The sequence below is a fragment of the Schistocerca cancellata genome, chromosome 2 (assembly GCF_023864275.1).
Source record: "Schistocerca cancellata isolate TAMUIC-IGC-003103 chromosome 2, iqSchCanc2.1, whole genome shotgun sequence".
NCBI lineage: Eukaryota > Metazoa > Arthropoda > Insecta > Orthoptera > Acrididae > Schistocerca > Schistocerca cancellata.
In genome coordinates, this window is record NC_064627.1 from 1,044,905,648 (window position 1) to 1,044,930,431 (window position 24,784).

A 24,784-nucleotide genomic window follows, 5' to 3' on the forward strand; every position below is an offset into this window, starting at 1 on the left:
CCAGGAAGGGGAAACTTTATTGACACATTCCTGGGGTCAGATACATCACATGATCACACTGACAGAACCACAGGCACATAGACACAGGCAACAGAGCATGCACAATGTCGGCAGTAGTACAGTGTATATCCACCTTTCGCAGCAATGCAGGCTGCTATTCTCCCATGGAGACGATCGTAGAGATGCTGGATGTAGTCCTGTGGAACGGCTTGCCATGCCATTTCCACCTGGTGCCTCAGTTGGACCAGCGTTCGTGATGGACGTGCAGACCGCGTGAGACGACGCTTCATCCAGTTCCAATCATGCTCAATGGGGGACAGATCCGGAGATCTTGTTGGCCAGGGTAGTTGACATACACCTTCTGGAGCACGTTGGGTGGCACGGGATACATGCGGACGTGCATTGTCCTGTTGGAACAGCAAGTTCCCTTGCCGGTCTAGGAATGGTAGAATGATGGGTTCGATGACGGTTTGGATGTACCGTGCACTATTCAGCGTCCCCTCGACGATCACCAGTGGTGTACGGCCGGTGTAGGAGATCGCTCCCCACACCATGATGCCGGGTGTTGGCCCTGTGTGCCTCGGTCGTATGCAGTCCTGATTGTGGCGCTCACCTGCACGGCGCCAAACACGCATACGACCATCATTGGCACCAAGGCAGAAGCGACTCTCATCGCTGAAGACGACACGTCTCCATTCGTCCCTCCATTCACGCCTGTCGCGACACCACTGGAGGCGGGCTGCACGATGTTGGGGCGTGAGTGGAAGACGGCCTAACGGTGTGCGGGACCGTAGCCCAGCTTCATGGAGACGGTTGCGAATGGTCCTCGCCGATACCCCAGGAGCAACAGTGTCCCTAATTTGCTGAGAAGTGGCGGTGCGGTCCCCTACGGCACTGCGTAGGATCCTACGGTCTTGGCGTGCATCCGTGCGTCGCTGCGGTCCGGTCCCAGGTCGACGGGCACGTGCACCTTCCGCCGACCACTGGCGACAACATCGATGTACTGTGGAGACCTCACGCCCCACGTGTTGAGCAATTCGGCGGTACGTCCACCCGGCCTCCCGCATGCCCACTATACGCCCTCGCTCAAAGTCCGTCAACTGCACATACGGTTCACGTCCACGCTGTCGCGGCATGCTACCAGTGTTAAAGACTGCGATGGAGCTCCGTATGCCACGGCAAACTGGCTGACACTGACGGCGGCGGTGCACAAATGCTGCGCAGCTAGCGCCATTCGACGGCCAACACCGCGGTTCCTGGTGTGTCCGCTGTGCCGTGCGTGTGATCATTGCTTGTACAGCCCTCTCGCAGTGTCCGGAGCAAGTATGGTGGGTCTGACACACCGGTGTCAATGTGTTCTTTTTTCCACTTCCAGGAGAGTATTTGTGATCTGCCGATCAGCACCATGAGCGAAAGTGTCCGCACGTTCCAATATTGCAGAAGTCACAGCTGCGTGCCGGCGATCGGCACGCTGGAGTTCGGACAGGTTTGCGCGATCATTCTGCGATGATGACCACGTCTAGCGATTCACCCTGGTTTTGTTCACTACCAGGTGCCAGCTGACAATTTGTAGTCGCCTATGAATATCTGCGATGACTTGGTTGTCCGCCAAAATAAAAATCACAGCTCTCTGCTTGGAGAGTACCAACGTTACAGACGCCATTTTGAAGGCTACATAACCGGCTGCGGTGGCCGAGCGATTCTAGGCGCCTCAGTCCGGAACCGCGCTGCTGCTACAGTCGCCGGTTCGAATCCTGCCTGGGGCATGGACTATGTGATGTCCTTAGGTTATTTACGTTTAAGTAGTTCTAAGTCTAGGGGACTGATGACCTCAGATGTTACGTCCCATAGTGCTTAAAGCCATTTGAACCAACTGAAGGCTACATAAAGTGCCATCACGTGTCAGATCTTCAAAAACGATAAGGACTGCAGCGGGAATGTTTCACGATTTCCCACGACAAATTACACATTTTTTCAACCGAAATTGGCGAGAAGAAAAGTGTTGCATTACTCACTGAACGCCCTCCTCCCCATGTATTTGATTTGTGTGCTTCGAGAAATTAACTGCATTTGAAAGGGTACAGAAGAAGACACTGCTGGTAGATGAAATTCCAGAGAAAGTGTAAGAGGCGAAAAAGTGCCTGTTTTACAAGAAAGTCTGGTTTCGAGGTATCGCGGTAGCATCCCACGTGAAGCAGAGGCCAGGCTGACGGCACACCACGCCCACTTCCGGCTGCACGGCAAGGGTGTCGGGCGGCGAGGCGAGTGCTCGTTTGTCGCGTCTGCCGGCCATTGTGTGGCGGCCATGTCGGCAAATTGCTGCCGCGGCCGTCCCGGGAGATGGGTCGTCGCCCCGGCTGCAGTGGCCTCCACACAGCCCCCCCCCCCCCCCCCCCGCCACTCCTCCCGACACCACTTGTTTGGCCGAGCCACAAGTTTCCGGACGCTCCGGGCACGGCTACCCATTTTCAGCATCTGCCTTCGGCCACATTGCCGAGACGATAGCACCAGCCACTAACGCTGCAGTTTTGAGGTCTGGGAGGAATAAAGTGTTGTTCTCAAATACGTTTGGCAGCCAACATAAAGGAACCAGGAAGCGAAACCTCTATCACAGGAAGTAATTGCTATATTTAGGTGATGTGCTTGCACATTTGCGTCTTGCAACACGGCATTTAAGAACGCGGTGTAACAAAAATAATGTGAACAGCACAGTGGCGAATAATTAGTAATCACTTACTAGAAGTACACTGTCGGAAACAAAACGAACATCCTCAAGAACTGTCTTCAGGGGTACTAGCGAGTAACATGTACGTGCTGAAAGGTTGGTCATTGACGATTGGCTGGCTTTCAGGAGCCCTGCCTGTGCAACCTGTTTTGACCCTGCAGGTAGTAGTAACTGAGCTGAGTTTAAAGATGAACAGTGTGTGCAACATTCATTTACTGTACAGCCACGCCCTGTCGACGAGTACGTAGTGCTGCAGAACAGGTTATCAGCTTTAGCCCACTGAATGGGAACGCACTGTGGGCTTGTGGGAAGCTGGATGGATGTGTCGCCGTACTGCTGCACATGTTTGGCACAGTGTATCGGTGGTGTGTTGCTGCTTTTAGGCAAAGGTGTGTGGAACATTCCCTTGTCGGTAGAGCAGGCTCTGGACTTCAAAGCAGTACAGACGCACAGCAATATCGATGCACTGTGGTAATAGCAGTAGATCCAACACCATCGAGGAAAGAACTTGTATAGGCACATGTTGCACCTGGAGTATCACGAAGGACCTGCAGTAGGACGAAGATCAAATGTGCCTCTGGCCATGCCACCACTGACACCGCGACACGGAGAATTGCTGCCCGGAAACACTCAACTAGAGAGCAGAGCGGCCTCTACTGTCTTCAGTGATGAAAGTACGTTCTTTCTTCACGTTGGTGATGGATATACGCTTGCAGATCTGGTAAGCGGTCTATTCCAATGTGTATTCACCCACAGCATAAAGGTCCATCTCCTGGCTTCAAGGTTTGGCAGGCCATCAGTTACAACTCTCGGTTACATTTGGTGCTTCTGCAGAATAAACAGTGCCTGCAACATTGCACAAGTTGTCATTCCTGTGCTAGTTCTTCGAGAGGAATGTGGTGTCCTTTTTTGGCAGGACAATGCATGTCCGATGTTCTTTTTCAGCAGCACAATGCACGTCTGAAGTTCTTTCTCAGCAGGACAATGCACTTTCGCATACGCCTGCTGCGACACAATGTGCTCTTCACAGAGTACAACAACAGCTCTGACCATCAAGGTCATGGAATCTGTAGCCAACTGAACACGTGTGGGACATGGTGAATTAGGAACTTACTGTGTGCAAGAACATTGCTGATCTCAAACAAAAGGTGTAAGTTGCTTCTTAAAATCTATGGCAGAATATAATTCAGAACGTTTACAATATTCGCATCTGAAAACACATGCCTGTGATGTCGTCAGATGGTGGCAGATGTAGTGATGTTTGGGAACCCTTTACTGTAAACTGTCTGTACGATTGTTATCATCTGTTTCTACAATGGCGAGCTGCCTGTTACATTATTTGTGAATAAAATTGACTTCTGCTTAAGTGTGTTGGATTTATTTTATTTTTATTTTTTATGTCACTTAATTATTTATTTATTTTTGTTTATTTTTGCGCATACAGAGAGAAACGTCTGAATCGAAACACCTGCAACAATAGTCGGAAGGGTCCATGCCGGAGGAGAAACAATGGACTCGCATTCGGGAGGACGACGGTTCAATCCCAAGTCTGACCATCCTGATTTAGGTTTTCCATGATTTCCCTAAATCGCTTCAGGCAAATGCCGAGATGATTCCTTTGAAAGGGCACGGCCGACTTCCTTCCCCATGCTTCCGTAATCCGATGAGACCGATGACCTCGCAGTTTGGTCTCCTCCCCCAAATGAAACCAGCCGGAGGAGAAAGCGTTACGGCCCGGACAATATTCCTGTGTCATTGCTCGGGCGACCTCGTCGTTCTGGAAGGCACAATGGATAGATCTAGTCCTGGAGCCATGTTCCCCCCTACATGAAGTTTGTTTTCCTTGGCACGATGGCATATACCAGCAGGACCGTGCAACGTGTGACTCAACTCGAAGACCAGCCACCAAACTCGCCGAATTCAAACCCACTCGAGAATCCGTGGGACCACCTCGATCGGGCTGTGCGCTCCATGGATTCTCAACCGAGAACCGCAGCGCAGCCAACAATAACAGTGAGTCGACAAGGCTGCACATCCATGTCGACATCTTCCAGACTTTCTTCCTGCACGTCTCGAGCATTCCGCTTTGCGGAAGATTGTTATTCAGGCTTTTGACAGGTGGAAATATCAAAGTGATTGGACAGTGTAGTTTGATAGCGTGGTACAGTTCACGCACCTACTGGTACAAATTAGGAAAAGAGTTTCGAAAATGGTATCATCTCCAGATGTTCAAAAATTAAATGTAGCATATTTATTTTGCTCATAAATCTTCGAAAATCGCCTCCAAAATGCAGGTGCGTTTTATTCTCGAAATTAATATAAAATGTGTAGAGTTTGATATAAAATTCGCACCAGTCTTAAAAAATTTACTTACATTCGACGCCGTGAGACACCTACCTCCTTCTGGCAGCGTTAACTTTAACTGGCAGCAGCATGCGACGAACCTGAGCAGCCGGGATTCACAAGCTTGCTGACATTGTCTCCCTGCCGCCTCGCCATCACAAACCCAGAACACTGTCTGGCCTATGATGCAGTCTACCGTGCCAGTGAACTTGAACTGAAAGTGATTTTTGTTATCGGCAACAGTACAATACAGTAGTAGCTAGTTCCGTAATGGAAAAAAAATGAACAGTATTCATGTGATGCGAGCTATAAATTTAAAGCAATAACGTATGCAGAAGGACATACAAACAGAGTATCTGAACGGCATTTCGGCCCTCCACCAAAAGAAAACACCATACGCGGGCTGGTACAGAGGAACTGAAATAAATGAGGAAGACTAAATGTGCAAACAGAGGACTGAATACAAAATGCCCAAAAGTAGAAGATAACATATCGAAATGGAATCATGGGCACCATCAAAATAGCATTGGAATTAATCCGAAAATAATTCAAATGCGTGCTCGTAAGCTAGTGCCACGGACTTTAAAATGAGGGGTTGGTTTTTCCTACAGGTTTATGAAGTGTCGTGGACTTAGCATGTGAACCAAAACAAAATATTTCAGAAAATGCCACAAGTGTGTGAGGAGGAAATATTATCTTGCCATTGCTTTATTATTCAACTTCGAAAGAAAACCAGTGTGGAACTACCGTATGCCAAATAGCGATTGTGGGAGACACTCCGCTGACCTTTGATGTGCCGAGTGACAGAACTGTTGCCATGAAAGTTGCTACAACAGTAACTATAAAAACAAGTGTTCATAGAAAATGCGATACACCGTTGTCGTTTCATGTTGTGCTGACGGTACTAAACTTAAACCCGTCATCATTTACAAGCACAAACCAAACTTTCTCTAATACTATCAGGTATTATCGTTCACGTACGAGACAAGGGTTGAATGAACAAGCCTGGCATGAAATTATGGTTTAACAGAGTGCGGGCGAGAAGGAAAGGTGTTTTATTGAAGAATAGTTCTCTTCTTGCGCTAGATCAATTTAGTAGTGATTTGAAAATTTTTGTGAAAGGGAAAATGAGACAGGAAAATACAGAGCTTTCTGTTATCCCAGTAGGACTTACCTCCCAACTGCAACCTCTTCATGTCTCGATAAACAAACCATTTAAGGGGTATATGATAGAGGAATTCTACATGTACCAATTCCACTACGAGTTTGCGAAACCTCATTTCGTAGAGCCAAAGATACTTTATATGGATGCAGAGAGCTTTATCTACTGGATCAAGAACTGCGATCGATATGAAGTAATTAGTTGCAAAGGTGAAGAATTCGACACATCTTCTTATGGGGCAGATAATCCTTACAGTACTGTTCCTCAGAACAAGAAGGTTATCGGTCGCATGAAAGATGAGGCGAATGGTTTACCTATTGTAGAATTTTTGGGCTTGAGGTCCAAAATGTATGCATATCGTACAATAGACGGGGGCACTCAGAGGCAGGCAAAGGGTGTTAGACGCACAGCATCTCGTGCTCTTACGGTTGAAGACTATTGCAGTGTCTGTATGGTCGCCGCGTTCAAGGCACTCATCCACACATGATTCAGCAAACTAGCTTTCGATCACGATGTTACATGGTGTACACTGTGCTGCGGTCTAAAGTCAGATTGTCTCCTCTTGACGATAAAAGAGTAATTTGTGAGGAAGGGGTGGAAACCCTCCCATACTCACATTATTTACTTAAAGTGAAAGTAGTGGTGGGGGACTCTGGTTGATTACTTAATACTACTTAATACATCGAGAAAAAACAAAGTTTTTCGCACTTGATATGTGTTTGTGTGTGAGTGGTTATAGAATAGATTTTAGTTTGTAAGTTTCACCTATCGCTAACCATCCAGTCAGAACTACTTTTAAGTACGTGAGTTCCACCAAATTAAATTGTTTATATTTATGTTCACTCGCTTGTGGTAGTGGAAAATGTTTAGAGCCATCGACTTCAAAGAAATATATGTTCACTTGCTTGTGGTAATGGAAAATGTTTAAAGCCACCCACTTCAGAAATATATCTTCACTCGCTTGTGGTAGCGTATAATGTTTAGAGCCACCCACTTCAAAGAAATACGTTCGCCTTGACCTAAAAGTCTTTTCTGCTTCAGGTGGAACTTCACTAGTGGTAGTATTTAGCCTGTAAGATAGTGTCATTAGCTTGTAGTAGTACCTCTGTATTAGTTGTAAACTTATATACTGTAAACCTCAATCATATATCTGTGCAGAAGGTTCTTCTTCTTCTTCTTCTTCTTCATCATCACCTTGTCCCACGTCATGTAGGATTAGCGTTGCTCTTCTGGATCCTTCTCCTCCATAGTACTCTATCCATTGCCTCTTCCTTCTTCCATCCTTTCTCCCTTAGGTCCCCAGTTATCCTTCCACCTCATCTTCGGTCTTCCTCTCCTTCTCGCTCCTTCAATCTTTACATCTTCAACTCTGTTTCCGATATGCTCTTCCCCTTTTCTCTGTAAGTGTCCGTACCGCCTTAGTCTGCTCTCTTGTATCTTTTTCCCCATGGGTCCCAGTTTCACAGCTCCTCTAACAAATTCATTTCTAATCCTGTCCTTCCTTATTACCCATACATCCACCTCAGCATCCTCATTTCCGACACTTGCATCTTCCTTTCCTGGGCTACTGTGAAAGGCCATGTCTCTGCCCCGTATGTCATATCAGGCCTTACCACCGACTTGTACACTTTCCCTTTCAACCCAGTGCTCACCTACTTGTCACACAACACTCCACTCATTTTCCTCCAGTTGTTCCAACCGCAATTTATTCGGTGAGGTATCTCGCTTTCCAGTCCTCCGTCCCTCTCTTTGTACGACCCCAGGTATTTAAATTTGCAGACCGATTTCAGCTCATCATCCTGGATCTTGCAAGATCTCATCTGCACATTCTTCAGTGCTAAATATTCTGACTTTGTCCAGCTAATTTTCATCCATCTTCCTTCTAGTGCCTTCCTCAATTCCTCCAGCTTTTCCTCAAGTCTGACGATGTCTGCCCACAAAGAACCACATCATCCGCAAACATCATATTCCACGGCGCTTCCTTCTTTACATCTTTCACCAACACATCTATAATCAGGTAAGGACTAAGCGCAGACCCTTGATGTAACCCTACTTTTACTGGAAGCTCCTTTGTCATGCCCACACTACTTCTCACCTGTTTCATTGCTCCTCTGTACATTTCCTTCACTACCCTCACATACTTCTCTGGCACGCACTGCTCTCTCATGCTTCTCCATATTTCGTCCCTTGGGACTCTGTCATATGCTTTCTCTAAATCAACGAAAGCCATATGTAGATCGGCTTGTAGCTCCCCGTGTCTCTCCACTATACGCCTTAAAGCATGTATTGCATCAGTCGTTCCTCTTCCAGGCATGAACCCAAACTGTTCTTCACACACCACAGTCTTCTTGCGTAATCTTGCTTCTATAACTCTTACCCAAATTTTCATTATGTGTGCCATCAGTTTAATACCTCTATAGTTACTGCAGTCCTGCACATCACCTTTCCCCTTAAATATTGGGATCAGTACACTAGTTCTCCACTCGTCTGGCCTCTCCTCCTGTCGCGAAATCTTCTTCATTAAATCCCAAAGGAGCTCAATTCCATTTTTACCGAGACACTTCCATACCTCAACGGGGATCTGGTCTGGGCCAACTGCCTTCCCATTTTTCATATTTTCAAGTGCCCATTCGACTCCATGTCTACTTACATCCATCGTTAATCCTTCGTTTGTCCCTCCTTCCTCAGTTTTCACTCTTACATTTTCTTCATTCAGCAATTTCTCTAAATAATTCAACCATCTTTGGATGATTTTTCTATGGTCATGCAGAATTATTTCTGTTTCATCTTTCATTTGTTTTATTGCTGTCAAATCCTTAGAAGCTTTATTTCTTGATTTGCCTATCCTTATCAGTTGTCTCATATCCTGATTTTTCTGTAGTTGTTCGTATGCCTTCCTTACTGATTCAACTTTAGCCTTAGCCACGGCTCGTTTTGCCTCCTTCTTTGCACTTTTGTATGCTTGCCCATCCTCAGCACTTCCGGACATATCCCACTTCCTCTTAGCATCTGTTTTTTTCCTTCACAACCTTCTGCACCTCTTCATTCCATCACCACGCCTCCTTATCTTTTGGCACCCCTCTCCCAGATGTTAACCTGAACACTTCCTCCCCGGTCTTCCTTATAACAGCACTATTTATTTTCCACCATTCCTGCACACTTTCTGCCAGTTTTACCTTTCCCAGTACTTTTTCACTAAACTCCTCTCTCAAATTTTTATCCTTTAATCTCCACCACTTAATTTTCCTTTCACATTTATTTATGTGTCTCTGTATTTTACATACTTTCATCTCACAATCCGCTACAATCAACTTATGTTGTATTGCTATTCCTTCACGGTATATGATCTTAGTATTTCGCACCTCCCCACTATTTTTCCTTCCACATAATATGTAATCAATTTGGCTTTTATTTTCGCCACTCCTGTATGTTATTAGTTTTTCTCTTTTTCTTTGGAAGAAGGTATTAGTAATCACCAGATCAAAAGCCACTGCAAACTCCATTACCTTTTTCCTTCCTCATTTCTCTCGCTATACCCACATCCTCCATGCCACCTCTCTTCCCCACCTTTCCTTCCGCCAACATGACGATTTAGATCCCCGCCGACTATCACTCTTTCATTCTCTGGTATTCCGACCATTACTCCATCCAAATCTCTCCAAAATTTTTCCTTCTCGTCCTCCGAACATCCCGCTTGGGGTGCATAGGCTGTCAGCACTGTTGCCATTTCTCCGCCAAACATCATCTTAACATACATGATCCTATCATTTATTTTGCTGACATCACATACCTCTTCTTGAAGCTCTCTGTGCAAAATAGCTCCAACTCCATTTCTTGACTCCGGGCTTGCACTACTACAAAGTAGCTTATAGCCTTCACCTAAGATCTTTCCCTAATTGCCCTTCCACCTTGTCTCTTGCACACACAAAGCCTTTATCTTCCTCCTCTGCATCATGTCTACTGTCTCTCTTCCCTTTCCCATCATCGTTCCCACGTTTAGAGTTCCCATTGGATCCTTCGCAAATGCAGAATGTTCATGTTTCTCAAAAAATGCAACTCTGAATCATGTATCTGTAAACTGTTGTAACGTAAAATCTGAATCACGTATCTGCAAACAGCAGAAGATCGATATTTTTGTCAAAATATGTAAAATGTGAATCATTTATCTGTAAACTGATATAATGAAAAGAACTTAATCATGTATCTGTAAATTGATATTTCGCAAACAATGTTAAAAATCTGAGTTATAAATAAATTCACTTATTTTTTGTAAAAATGTCGATTGTTATTATTTCAACCCTCAATCATCATTCTTTTGATTAAGAAAAGATAAATGTATTTCTGAACAATGGGTGGTTACATCCACATTGCACAGCACATATCTATAAGGTATGTCCCGCACTACATTTGTAGTGCCCCCGCCCATTATACTCATTACTCGCGGCTCGTTGCCGATTCCCGTAAGACATGTCCGAAAGAACAGACACCATCTTAGTATATATATATAGTTAAGGCTCACATGACACATGACCATCTTATTCTTCTGTGCGAATGCACGAACAGTGCCCGAACTCTTCCGGGAATTGGCAACGCGCCGCGAGTAATGAGTATAATGGCGAGGACACTACAAATGTAGTGCGGGACAATACGTTGAGAATGTGGGTTTCGCGGGAGGCGTGCCAGAGATAAATCCCTACAGTCGCGCTATCCTCTGTGCCCTCGGTGGCTCAGCTGGATAGAGCGTCTGCCACGTAAGCAGGAGATCCCGGGTTCGAGTCCCGGTCGGGGCACACATTTTCATCTGTCCCCGTTGACGTCTGTCAACGCCTGTAAGCAGCTAAGGGTGTTCGTTTCACTGTAATTTCAGTCTAACGAGCTGCATGGTCACTGATGGTATCTATAAGGTATGTTGTTTTAAACACTGCTGCAACGAGAGTTCTGAATGGCATACGCTGGGCCGCGTCCTGCGGCGGTAATCACACGTGGTACGTGACGCAACGCCCCTGAGAGCTCACTTTCAGTGGCTTCCCTGCAGGTGAGGTGAAAGCGCATCTATTGATGACGCAGTTAGCGTTACTCGTCAGGCGAAACCGCGCTCAAAGGCTGCGGTATGTGGCTCAGACAGTTCCAGTGGAATGCAGGTACAGTATCACCGATGAACTTACTTACTAAGGACGTGGGTGTCGAAGAAAAGAAAGACTACAAGCATTGTTAGGGGACAAAAAATATTTATTTCTCATCCAACTTAAAAGTAATTTTACATTCTCATAAGCAGATACAATAGCACTTTCTTTTTATACATGTTCTTGAGTCGATAGATAGATGGATAACTGTAGAATTCCAGGTCTTGAATAGAAGCAAACTTGTATATTCGCCTTAGCCACATGATTTTCTCCTTGCCTTTGATGTAAATAATTGCGTCTGCACGATCGAATTTTTTAAGCGCTGTCACCATATCTTTATAAGAGATGTCAGGGTCATTCCAATGAATTCCATGGTAGAAATGCGTTAACGACTTTGCGCTCTTTCTTGTCTTAGAGCATATCACTTGCTTGAAGGGTCTCGGCGACGCAACACGTGCCAAAAATACACTCCTGGAAATGGAAAAAAGAACACATTGACACCGGTGTGTCAGACCCACCATACTTGCTCCGGACACTGCGAGAGGGCTGTACAAGCAATGATCACACGCACGGCACAGCGGACACACCAGGAACCGCGGTGTTGGCCGTCGAATGGCGCTAGCTGCGCAGCATGTGTGCACCGCCGCCGTCAGTGTCAGCCAGTTTGCCGTGTCATACGGAGCTCCATCGCAGTCTTTAACACTGGTAGCATGCCGCGACAGCGTGGACGTGAACCGTACGTGCAGTTGACGGACTTTGAGCGAGGGCGTATAGTGGGCATGCGGGAGGCCGGGTGGACGTACCGCCGAATTGCTCAACACGTGGGGCGTGAGGTCTCCACAGTACATCGATGTTGTCGCCAGTGGTCGGCGGAAGGTGCACGTGCCCGTCGACCTGGGACCGGACCGCAGCGACGCACGGATGCACGCCAAGACCGTAGGATCCTACGCAGTGCCGTAGGGGACCGCACCGCCACTTCCCAGCAAATCAGGGACACTGTTGCTCCTGGGGTATCGGCGAGGACCATTCGCAACCGTCTCCATGAAGCTGGGCTACGGTCCCGCACACCGTTAGGCCGTCTTCCGCTCACGCCCCAACATCGTGCAGCCCGCCTCCAGTTGTGTCGCGACAGGCGTGAATGGAGGGACGAATGGAGACGTGTCGTCTTCAGCGATGAGAGTCGCTTCTGCCTTGGTGCCAATGATGGTCGTATGCGTGTTTGGCGCCGTGCAGGTGAGCGCCACAATCAGGACTGCACACGACCGAGGCACACAGGGCCAACACCCGGCATCATGGTGTGGGGAGCGATCTCCTACACTGGCCGTACACCACTGGTGATCGTCGAGGGGACACTGAATAGTGCACGGTACATCCAAACCGTCATCAAACCCATCGTTCTACCATTCCTAGACCGGCAAGGGAACTTGCTGTTCCAACAGGACAATGCACGTCCGCATGTATTCCGTGCCACCCAACGTGCTCTAGAAGGTGTAAGTCAACTACCCTGGCCAGTAAGATCTCCGGATCTGTCCCCCATTGAGCATGTTTGGGACTGGATGAAGCGTCGTCTCACGCGGTCTGCACGTCCAGCACGAACGCTGGTCCAACTGAGGCGCCAGGTGGAAATGGCATGGCAAGCCGTTCCACAGGACTACATCCAGCATCTCTACGATCGTCTCCATGGGAGAATAGCAGCCTGCATTGCTGCGAAAGGTGGATATACACTGTACTAGTGCCGACATTGTGCATGCTCTGTTGCCTGTGTCTATGTGCCTGTGGTTCTGTCAGTGTGATCATGTGATGTATCTGCCCCCAGGAATGTGTCAATAAAGTTTCCCCTTCCTGGGACAATGAATTCACGGTGTTCTTATTTCAATTTCCAGGAGTGTATATCTGCTAAAAGTTCTGTGTACGCTACTAACGCGAAATCTTTCAATACGAACTGTCTACGCTCACCATCATAGAAACTCAGAAATAAAGAAGTACGTCACTAAAAAAGTAATAGCATCTTACTGGGCTACAGTACATACACTATTATCCCGGTGCCAGTCTGACCGTGCTGGACATGTCGGTACCAGTGTGCGAGCACTGTCTGCGTCCAGATGGTTATGGAATTTTTCCTATAGTTGCAGCTACGTATTTTTCTGCCGGTGTCGGGCGCTAACAATTATTTTAGAATTTCTGGTAGCGTGAAAGTATAGTGCACCGATGTCAAAGACATGATGATTTTTTTAACAGTATGACGGTACATTTCGTAATTACGATGCTGTTAACCTTTGCCATTGTTTGAATGAATTCGAAACGAAGTAAGAGCCCTGTTTAGATCCTATAACGTGTGTGTGGGAGCTGAGTTTTCAAAAAGGAATATCATGTTATGTAGAAACCTCCTACAGGCGTTAGTGGAAAGAATGCTTTATTACAAGCGTGCAATAGACTCGTGTGTATCTCTTTCAACACACTAGCTGTATCTAAGTGAATAATCACCATGATTCCATCGTAATTCAATTATTCGATTTCAATTGTGTCCTAGATGTCTCTGAATAAGGTAATGCCATAGTTCTAAGGAGCAGTAGTGAGTGTAGTATGCAAAGTATGGTCATGTATGAGGAGTGGGGGGGGGGGGGGGGGGGGAAATAGTGACTGCGCGACTCCACTTGTACAACAACAGAGCTGTAGCCGCACATTAGAAGAAATATTCTATAGCTCTTACTTACTTAATATGTTACGACAATTAACCTTGAGAACTACGGATTCAGGGGAAAAGAGAATGTTACTGCTTACAGCGTGTTTGAGCTGGTGAAATAAAAAAATGCGTTAACGTGCTCTGGGATATTTATATGAAAACTGATAAAGAGTCGTCGCCACGTGAAAGCTTTTGATTATTATATGTTCCCTACACAACTTGTACCATTACTATCTGATATACAGGGTGGTCCATTGATCTTGACTGGGACAAATATCTCACGAAATAAGCGTCTAGCTTGAAGGGGGAAACCAGATGGCGCTATGGTTGGCCCTCTAGATGGCACTGCCATAGGTCAAACGGATATCAACTGCGTTTTTTTTTAAAAATAGGAACTCCCATTTTTCTTACATATTCGTATAGTACGTGTGAATGTTTTAGTTGGACCACTTTTTTCGCTTTGCGATAGATGGCGCTGTAAGAGTCACAAACATACGGCTCACAATTTTACACGAACAGTTGGTAACAGGTAGGTTTTTAAAATTAGAATACAGAACGTAGGCACGTTTGAACATTTTATTTCGGTGTTCCAATGTAATACATGTACCCTTGTGAACTTATCATTTCTGAGAACGAGTAGTTCGCCTTCCGTAATGTTCGCACATGCATTGACAATGCGCTGAGGAATGTTGTCAGGTTGTCGGTGGTTCACGATAACAAATATCCTTCAAATTTTCCCACAGAAAGAAATCCAGGGACGCCAGATCCGGTGAACGTGCGGGCCACGGTATGGTGCTTCGACGGCCAATCCACCTGTCATGAAATATGCTATTCAGTACCGCTTCAACCGCACGCGAGCTATGTGCCGGGCATCCATCAAGTTCGAAGTACATCGCCATTCTGTCATACAGTGAAACATCTTGTAGTAACATTGGTAGAACATTACGTAGGAAATCAGCATACATTACACCATTTAGATTGCCATCGGTACAATGGGGCCCAATTATCCTTCCTCCCATAATGCCGCACCATACATTAACCCGACAAGGTCGCTGATGTTCCACTTGTCGCAGCCAACGTGGATTTTCCGTTGCCCAATAGTGCATATTATACCGGTTTACGTTACCGCTGTTGGTGAATGACGCTTCATCGCTAAATAGAACACGTGCAAAAATCTGTCATCGTCCCGTAATTTGTCTTGTACCCAGTGGCAGAACTGTACACGACGTTCAAAGTCGTCGCCATGCGATTCCTGGTGCATAGAAATATGGTACGGGTGCAATCGATATTGATGTAGCGTTCTCACCACCGACGTTTTTGAGATTCCCGATTCTCGCGCAATTTGTCTGCTACTGATGTGCGGATTAGCCGCGACAGCACCTAATACACCTACTTGGGGATAATCATTTTTGCAGGTCGTGGTTGACGTTTCACATGTGGCTGAACACTTCCTGTTTCCTTAAATAACGTAACTATCCAGCGAACGGTCCAGACACTTGGACGATGTCGTCCAGGATACCGAGCAGCATACATAGCACATGCCAGTTGGACATTTTGATCACAATAGCCATACGTCAACACGATATCGACCTTTTTCGCCATTGGTAAACGGTCCGTTTTAACACGGGTAATGTATCACGAAGCAAATACCGTCCGCACTGGCAAAATGTTACGTGATACCACGTACTTCTACGTTTGTGACTATTACAGCGCCATCTATCACAATGCGAAAAAAGTGGTCCAAGTAAAACATTCATATTTCTTTACGTACTACACGAATATGTAATTAAAAATGGGGGTTCCTATTTTTAAAAAAAGGCAGTTGATATACCTTTGACCTATGGCAGCGCCATCTGGCGGGCCAACGATAGCGCTGTTTGGTTTCCCCCTTCAAGCTAGACGAGTTTCGTTGTTTGTAGTTTTTTCGTTTGGTGCCTATTTCTTGAGATATTTGGCCCGGTCACTATCAATGGACCACCCAGTATAGGCGTTGCTGACAGAGCGTATTCTGTGTGTTTACAATCTCTACAGGGTTATTAAAAATGATTGAAGCGATTTCACAGCTCTACAATAACTTTATTATTTGAGATATTTTCACAATGCTTTGCACACACATACAAAAACTCAAAAAGTTTTTTTAGGCATTCATAAATGTTCGATATGTGCCTCTTTAGTGATTCGGCAGACATAAAGCCAATAATCAAGTTCCTCCCACACTCGGCGCAGCATGTCCGCATCAATGAGTTCGAAAGCATCCTTGATGCGAGCTCGCAGTTCTGGCACTTTTCTTGGTAGAGGAGGTTTAAACACTGAATATTTCACATAACCCCACAGAAAGAAATCGCATGGGGTCAAGTCGGGAGAGCGTGGAGGCCATGACATGAATTGCTGATCATGATCTCCACCACGACCGATCCATCGGTTTTCCAATCTCCTGTTTAAGAAATGCTGAACATCATGATGGAAGTGTGGTGGAGCACCATCCTGTTGAAAGATGAAGTCGGCGCTGTCGGTCTCCAGTTGTGGCATGAGCCAATTTTCCAGCATGTCCAGATACGCGTGTCCTGTAACGTTTTTTTCGCAGAAGAAAAAGGGGCCATAAACTTTAAACCGTGAGATTGCACAAAACACGTTAGCTTTTGGTGAATTGCGAATTTTCTGCACGAATGCGTGAGGATTCTTTACCGCCCAGATTCGCTCACTGTGTCTGTTCACTTCACCATTAAGAAAAAATGTTGCTTCATCACTGAAAACAAGTTTCGCGCTGAACGCATCCTCTTCCATGAGCTGTTGCAACCGCGCCGAAAATTCAAAGCGTTTGACTTTGTCATCGCGTGTCAGGGCTTGCAGCAATTGTGAACGGTAAGGCTTCTGCTTTAGCCTTTTCCGTAAGATTTTCCAAACCGTCAGCTGTGGTACGTTTAGCTCCCTGCTTGCTTTATTCGTCGACTTCCGCGGGCTACGCGTGAAACTTGCCCGCACGCGTTCAACCGTTTCTTCGCTCACTGCAGGCCGACCCGTTGATTTCCCCTTACAGAGGCATCCAGAAGCTTTGAACTGCGCATACCATCGCCGAATGGAATTAGCAGTTGGTGGATCTTTGTTGAACTTCGTCCTGAAGTGTCGTTGCACTGTTATGACTGACTGATGTGAGTGCATTTCAAGCACGACATACGCTTTCTCGGCTTCTGTCGCCATTTTGTCTCACTGCGCTCTCGAGCGCTCTGGCGGCAGAAACCCGAAGTGCGGCTTCAGCCGAACAAAACTTTATGAGTTTTTCTACGTATCTGTAGTGTGTCGTGACTGTATGTCAATGAATGGAGCTACAGTGAATTTATGAAATCGCTTCAATCATTTGTAATAGCCCTGTATATTTGAATACGCGTGCCTATGCCAGTTTCTTTGTCGCTTGGGTGTGTTAACACATGTCGTAGTAACACTTAATTACTGTTACTTTTCAGGCACACTTACCAACACAATTACGAAAAAGTAGGCACAAGTCTGTTAATACATCACCGAAAGCACAGTACTCCTGTAACGCTTTTAATAGACGTCGTATATCTATCTAAACAAGCGGAACTGAAAACTGAGGAATTCATGTTCCCAAACAAGAAGGGAATATTTATGGACAGCAACGCTCTATGTCATCGAGCCACACTTGCTCGCAGTTGGTTTGAAGAACATTCTGGAGGGAATGATTTGGCCATCCAGATCGAACGAAATGAATCCCTTCGAATATTTATGGGACATAATCGAGAGTTCAGCTCGTGAACAACATCCTGCACCGGCAAAACTTTCGGAATTATGGACGGCTATAGTGGCATCGTGGCTCAATATTTCTGCAGAGAAGTTCCAACGACATATTGAGTCCACGTCACATCGAGATGCGGCACTATGCCTGGAAAAAGGAGGTCCGACACGATATTAAGAGGTATTCCATGACTTTACCACCTCACTTTAATGACGTGAGCTGAAGATCGTATACTAGTTAAGTCGAAGGGTATAGACAGTGCCGACCAGGCACTGGCTCGCAAACGCTGCATTCTACAAACTGGAAGATCGAACACAGATTTGGTGAGCTTCTGCAGAAAGTCACGATGTGGCACAAACCAGCAGATTCAGGCAGAAATGATAAGAAAGATATGAGCTTTAAACTTTAACCGTAGCTCATCGAGGCAATGCTTGCAGATGATTATCGGAAGAAAAGGTCCTTTTGTAGCAACGTTCCCGCAGTTTTCCTGCTCGTCATTTTCAGGCCTAGAGATAACTTCTAGGAAATTTGTTGAAACACGGCTTCAGTGATCACTGGTACTTGGATGACATGTCGTGAGAACTTCCTCAGCGAAAGCGGTCAAGAAACCATGCATTTTCTTAATATCTCTCGTGTCGCAGAACTACAGTTCGCGTTATTCTCACGATAAAAAAGTTAAACTGAACAAAGAATTTTTAAAAAAAGTAACTGCTGTGAAAGCTTTAACTGTTCATTTCTTTTACAGTCTAGGTGCGCCACTTGGATAACGTAACATAATGAAGAAGGTCAGGATTTAACGTCTCGTCGATGCCCACATCATTAGACACAGAGCAAAAGATCGGCCTTATAAAGATATAAATAGCAGAGGTTGATAATATGTACAGGGTTGTGTATTTGTTTCCTCCTAAGTATTTACAAAATACCTGTCGGATACACTATGGAAGTATTTTTGGTGCTATGTGTATTACCACATGTAAGGAGAATGTTGAAGTAAGTAATCTTGTGTCTACTAAGAAGTAAGTAATACCTTCAAGAGCTTTTTGCCCAGAGCTAGTTGGATCTCATAAAACCGCAGACGATTCGTTTGTTCGTATTCGGGATATAGGTGTCCCCATTATGACAGCAGCGTTTTATCGCTGTTTCAGTTCCGTCCATCAAAAGCAGTTAATGAAACAAATATCTTTCGCTGAAATTATTTTGAATAAAACACGCAGTTGTGGGCCACATAATTTGCACTCTTTAATAAACTGCAATCCCAGCGCTGCCACTCACACCAGTAAAGGTCGTTAATTTTTGGCTTCGCTTTGGAAGTAAATGTTTCCGACTGCGTACGCGGCCAAATGAGGTAGGTAATTAATACAAATGAAGAGTTTGTGCTGTTTCCCCCTGTTATCAAATATTTAACAGAGAGATTCGTTCTGCAAAGGTTGCTAGTTGTCCCCAATCAAGGGAATTCGTGGAAAACTCGTCGCTGTGTTGTGCTCGATTTTCTGTATCACTAAGTAAATATTGCAGTGATTAATCATTTAAGACAGTGCATTACATTATAAACAACTGAAAAAGAGGGTTTTATTTTTTTTGTGAAATACCTTTAGCATATTAAATTACGAATAAATGTAATTCTGTGGCTTAATATAGGACGAACCAATGTCAAAGAATCTAATTTGTGTGAATCAAGCATTGAAATTTAGAAAAAGCGTCAATACTATTAACTCTGTTAACGCTTTGTTTGCAGTTTCATATTTGGTAGAAACAAATATGATAATAAATGATATTTTTCGTGATGTACGTTATCAACCACATTAGTTAGTTACAATTTTTCTGACATTTGTTGAGGGTATATTGAATTTATTTCAGAAACTTTTAGACGCAGGATGCTTTTATGGCATTTTTTATTCACGAAATATGCATATTTTTGCTCTTTTAGGGACAAAAATAAAATCAGGTACTTGCATATTTATAATTTGTGCATGTTCTACATTTCACTTTAATCCCCGTGCATTGATACTAAAGGCAACGATATTAGATAACGCTGTATATTACAATATTTGAAGGCATTCTACATATGGAATCGTCACTGTATATATCAGTCCGTAGTAGAGAATGGCGAAACAACTTTTTAAAACTCAAATAAAACATAAATTTCCCTTTCATCTGCTAAGTTGTCTACACAGTCTCCTTGACGATTTGAAACCAGGTTCTTGTAAAACGTCCTACTCTGTGGGTGAATGAGGGACATTAATGACTATAGGTCTTTCACCATTTCTGCAGGTGATCGTATAGGTCTCCTGTGAACGGGTTACAAGTCATGATTCACCGGATACTTGTTTCTGCCTGTTGCATTTAATATCCCGAACGCCTTTTGTGGACTGAAGTAAAATTTATAGTACACGTTCGCAGGCTGGAACAATTTTATCTTTAACCAAGAAACGGACTCTCTAAATCTTTTGCTTTCTATTAACCCAACATCCAGGAAGAAGTTCACTGAAATTAAGCAAGCCGTTTTGCTCAAGTTAGATTACGTATATCGGTGGTTTGTTTAGGAACTAATCTGCTCAAATTAACTCAGTCCGTAGGTATATCGGTTTTTGCATCTGTATTCGGTTTTGTTTATTCGAAAGCAGCCTGTATCGAATCGTGATCCACGTGGGTGTGATCAAATTCAAGGAACTTCTCATTAATAGCCGTAAAAGCGTTCAGTGCTTCTCTCCTGAAATATATTCATGAACATGATTCAGAAATAATATTCCTGTTATGATTACTGCAACAGTTACCGAACATACTTATGTCAATAACTTATATGATTGGGAATACAAAAAGCTATGTTCACATCCTTCGTGGCCAACAACAATTTCATCTCACATACAGTGTAGCACTGACCGGATACGTGCGTGTTGGTTACGGAGCACAGAGTTAAACTGAGTGTCCACAGCGATCGTTTACAGAATGCTATTCCACTGTACAAAGGGGTGTCGGTAAACGCTTTTGCAAATCATAGCAAAGGAAATAATTGCTTCGATTTTCCCTAATTTTTTATCGAATTTCTTCTGCTCATAGTCAGATTCCGCTAAATTTAAAAACATTTTTTTTAATCTGTTTTAATTTTTTCGTCTTCATTATTAGCACTGGCAGTGAAAAACGCATAAAATGCTTGAGTAATGAACACAATGGTTACTGCTGCATGAAGTACTTACGTGTTTATGATATGACACTGGTTTTCCGGAAACGATGTTCTGCCGTTCCCATTAAAGTTAGTTTGGTTAGTTTTACATATAAAACTTTGGTAATATTCTTAGCCAATTACATAATGTAATCAAAATCGTTAGAAATTGACTCTGGTTGTTCTTGCAAAAATAGCTACAGAATTTATCGTACATGGTAATCGATTTATTTTAGAAACATTACTCAAATTTTCTTTTCACCGACCAGCAAGACGTGCGTCACCGGGGTATATGATGTCGGCTACATTGTTAGTATCCGAAACGTGTCTCCGAGTAGGTGTATTCAATGAACGTTTCCCTTGGCAGTAATCCCACCATGTGACCACATGCGACACCTTCAACGGCATAAATCTAGGAAAACTTTCTGTGTGCCACAATAAACAGCCTCACTGGTACACCACGTCGCACTAGATCGAACCTGTAGACATAGTAAGAAACGCGCACCCCAGACCGACAGCCGCAGAAGAGCACCCACTGCGCCAGACCGAAGAGTGGACAGCCTGGAAGTCAGTCTGCGCTCTAAAGCTGAAAGACCCAAAGACCCAAGTAAATCACTTGGGGGAGGGGCCACCTGCACAGACTTTGTGACTGCGAACATCTGGAGACTGTCACACGCTTGTTACAGCATGGCATGTGTCCAAATACCGACAATTTGGAAGATCTAGACAAGGCTAACCCAAATGCACTGGACAAGGCCAGCTTTTGGTCTACGGCAATATAATGTAAGAAATCTACATCTACATGGATATTCTGCCAATCGCACTTAAGTTCCTGGCATGCAGTTAATCGAACCACCTTCACAAAAATTCTCTATTACTCCACTCTCGTACAGCGCGCGGAAGAAACTAACACCTATACCTTTCCGTGCGAGCTCTAATTTCCCTTATTTTATTATGACGATCGTTTCTCTCTATGTAAGTTTGTGTCAACAAAATATTTTCGCATTCGGAGGAGAATGTTGGTGATTGAAATTTCGCGAGAAGATTCCACCGCAACGGAAAACGCCCTTGTTTTAATGGTATCCATCCCAAATCTTGTATAATGTCAGAGACACTCTCTTCCCTATTTCTCCATAATACAAAACGTGCTGCTCTTCTTTGAATTTTCTCGACGTACTCCGTTAATCCTATCTGGTACAGATCCCACATCGCGCAGCAGTACTCCGCAAGAGGACGGACAAGCGTAATGTAGCCAGTCTCTTTGGCAGATCTGTTGATTCTTCTTAAGTCTTCTGCCAATAAAACGCAGTCTCTGGTTCACCTTGCCCGCACTATTTCTCATATGTTGTTTCCAATTTAAGTTGTTCATAACTGTAATTCCTAGGTGCTGGATGCCAACAACCGAAGAGCACTGGTACTGTCCCGAACCACCACGTCGCCAAGCGGTACTGAACCGACCATTATAGACGTCTACTCCTAGACATCGGAACAACGAGGCAAGGAGGTTAGCATGGGCGAAGGAAGAGGGGTATAGCATGAGCCAACCAGGAAACGGTCACCAGCACAGTTTGGTACACGCCCACGTCAAAGTACAGGTACATCAAAATTTAATGGATTCTAGTAAGTTCAAATGATTAGTACTACTTATTATATTTTAATTTTCTCTTATTCCGGAGGAATATAACTTTGATTCTTGGTTCGATTTCAGTAACGAACATAGGCGGTAACTATCATTTAAAATTAATGTCTGAGGTCTGTTAGTGTGTTGTACAGTATAATTGTGGTGAGAAGGCTGATAAAGCACTGATAACCTCCTTGAAAACTGCATTCGATTCGTTGAAAACGATTATTTATATTCTCACATTGTCGATCAGTCAGTAAATCAATTTGTCAAATAGAATTTCTGCAGTCAGGTACTGGATTGCTCTTCGTTATTTTCATTATGGCATCAGAAGCAAATCTGTTAGAGACCAAGAGTCACCTTCTTCCAGATACAGGTCTCCTTTGTAATATCAAAGACGGTCTAGGTCTCCGAGGAGCCGGGTGTGTACCACATTCCATGCGAATGTGACGTCCTCCACCGGGCGGACTATTACAACAGCCGAGACGCGCCCTGTTGAAGCAACCTAGCTGATCAGCTGTCTCAGAGCAACGCCTCGAATGTAATCGTGTAAATAAATGGGATTAGACCAGTGTCTTGGAGCAGACGTAAAGTTCCTGGTACAGTGTAATTAAGGAGTCTATTGTAATAAAGGTATCGGAAAACCTAATAAACCTGGACAGAGGTTCAAATTTAAACAAGGCTTGGGGCCCGGCACTTAATTTATTATTTACTATTAAAACATTCTTGTTTTTAACAGTAAATATTTGTAACATATTGATCACTGTCACTCCCATAGTGTATTCAAAACTTAATGTATTAATTTTTCGCCTGCTCCAAAATCCACCAGAGTCGCAAATGGCGGAGAGAACTTTCCGTGTAACGGAATGACTGTCTGGTCTCTGAAAACCAAAACAGCACCAAAGGTCGCAGAGGGCGTTGGGAGTCGAACTCGTCTATAAATAGCAACGAGAGAGGAACACGTTTCGAAGTATTGCATTCGTGCGACCGCTCTACTTAATGCAATTACAGACGTCATGGTTCGTATTCATCTCTTCAGCAAATGCAGACAGTATGGCTAGTAAGGTAGACCCAATGAAAAGTATACTGATGTTCAGCCGAATTCTTTTTTCCATTTTATGAACGATATTTCGACGAGCGACTCAGTCTTCTTCGTCAGGTGCTGCATGTTATGCTGGTATGATCACCCCGTCGACCTTGATTTCAACCAGACTATCAAGAATGCTGACTAGCCCTACTGTTCGCCTTTGCTAAAGAGATGGATACGAACCATGACGTCTGTAATTGCATTAAACAGAGCGGTCGCACGAATGCAGTACTTCGAAACCTATTGAACCGTGTGTGGATTTGAATAATTTCATAATTATCGGTGTATAGCCCTGAGGTGTAAAGACTATTAACACGTTTTTAACCTTTAATATGAAGGTACACGTACACGTTCATAGTATTTGTCAACCTGAAAAAACTTTCGACAGTTTAAAATGGTTCAAGAGAAAAATAGAGGTAAGCTATAGGGAGAGACGGGTAATATACAATATGTACAAGAGCCAAACGGGAATTTTAACAGTGGACGACCAAAACCGAAGTGTGTAGTGGGACGCGAAATTGAAGCGTCACCCATCCACCAGTGTCAGCTCAGTTTGCAGGTGATGTTTAATTTAGTTTTTGTTTATGTATTTTTGTAATATTTGTAATGGTTGTGAATTGTCTAAAGTTTTGTATTTATTTTTTATGTTTCATGTACGGAGAGGGCGGCGCAACGAACGGAGACAGCATCTTCACTGCCGGGACCAGAGAGAAAGTTGCTGGCCATTATGCGTCGCGGGTCGACAGCCAAAGAGCAACAGAAGATCCTGAAACCGAGTTGTTGCGTCGTGCTTCTAAAAAATGAAAAAAATAAGAAATTGTAATTTTTGTACAACAATGATGTCATAGAAAGTTTAATCATGTTGTAAATGTTCAGTCCTGTCTTGTCAAGGCTCAGGTTCACGTCTATATGTAGGAAGATAATAAACTAGTGGATGCTGCAAAAGTTTAAATACGTGTTCCGAGGATTTATTTATGAAGAATTATGTGAATGAGTTAATAATATATTTGACAAGATTATTAATTTTTGACAACGTTCATCGCGAGTTTGAATCTCGAAAGTTTATTCAATGTGGTTCTAATATTTATTAAATCAGATAACGTGCATTAATATAATTTCTGAGGAGAAA

General features: G+C 44.3%; 1 long non-coding RNA gene and 1 other non-coding gene across 2 annotated transcripts in view; one reads left to right on the forward strand and one right to left on the reverse strand.

Moving 5' to 3' along the window:
• LOC126149295 (uncharacterized) overlaps positions 1–24,784 on the reverse strand; it is a 1,122,064-nt gene that overhangs the window by 68,219 nt on the left and 1,029,061 nt on the right. The gene's annotated exons all lie outside the window — the stretch shown is intronic.
• Positions 10,946–11,020, forward strand: Trnat-cgu (transfer RNA threonine (anticodon CGU)). The gene has a single exon. It is a non-coding gene; the product is annotated as a tRNA-Thr (tRNA).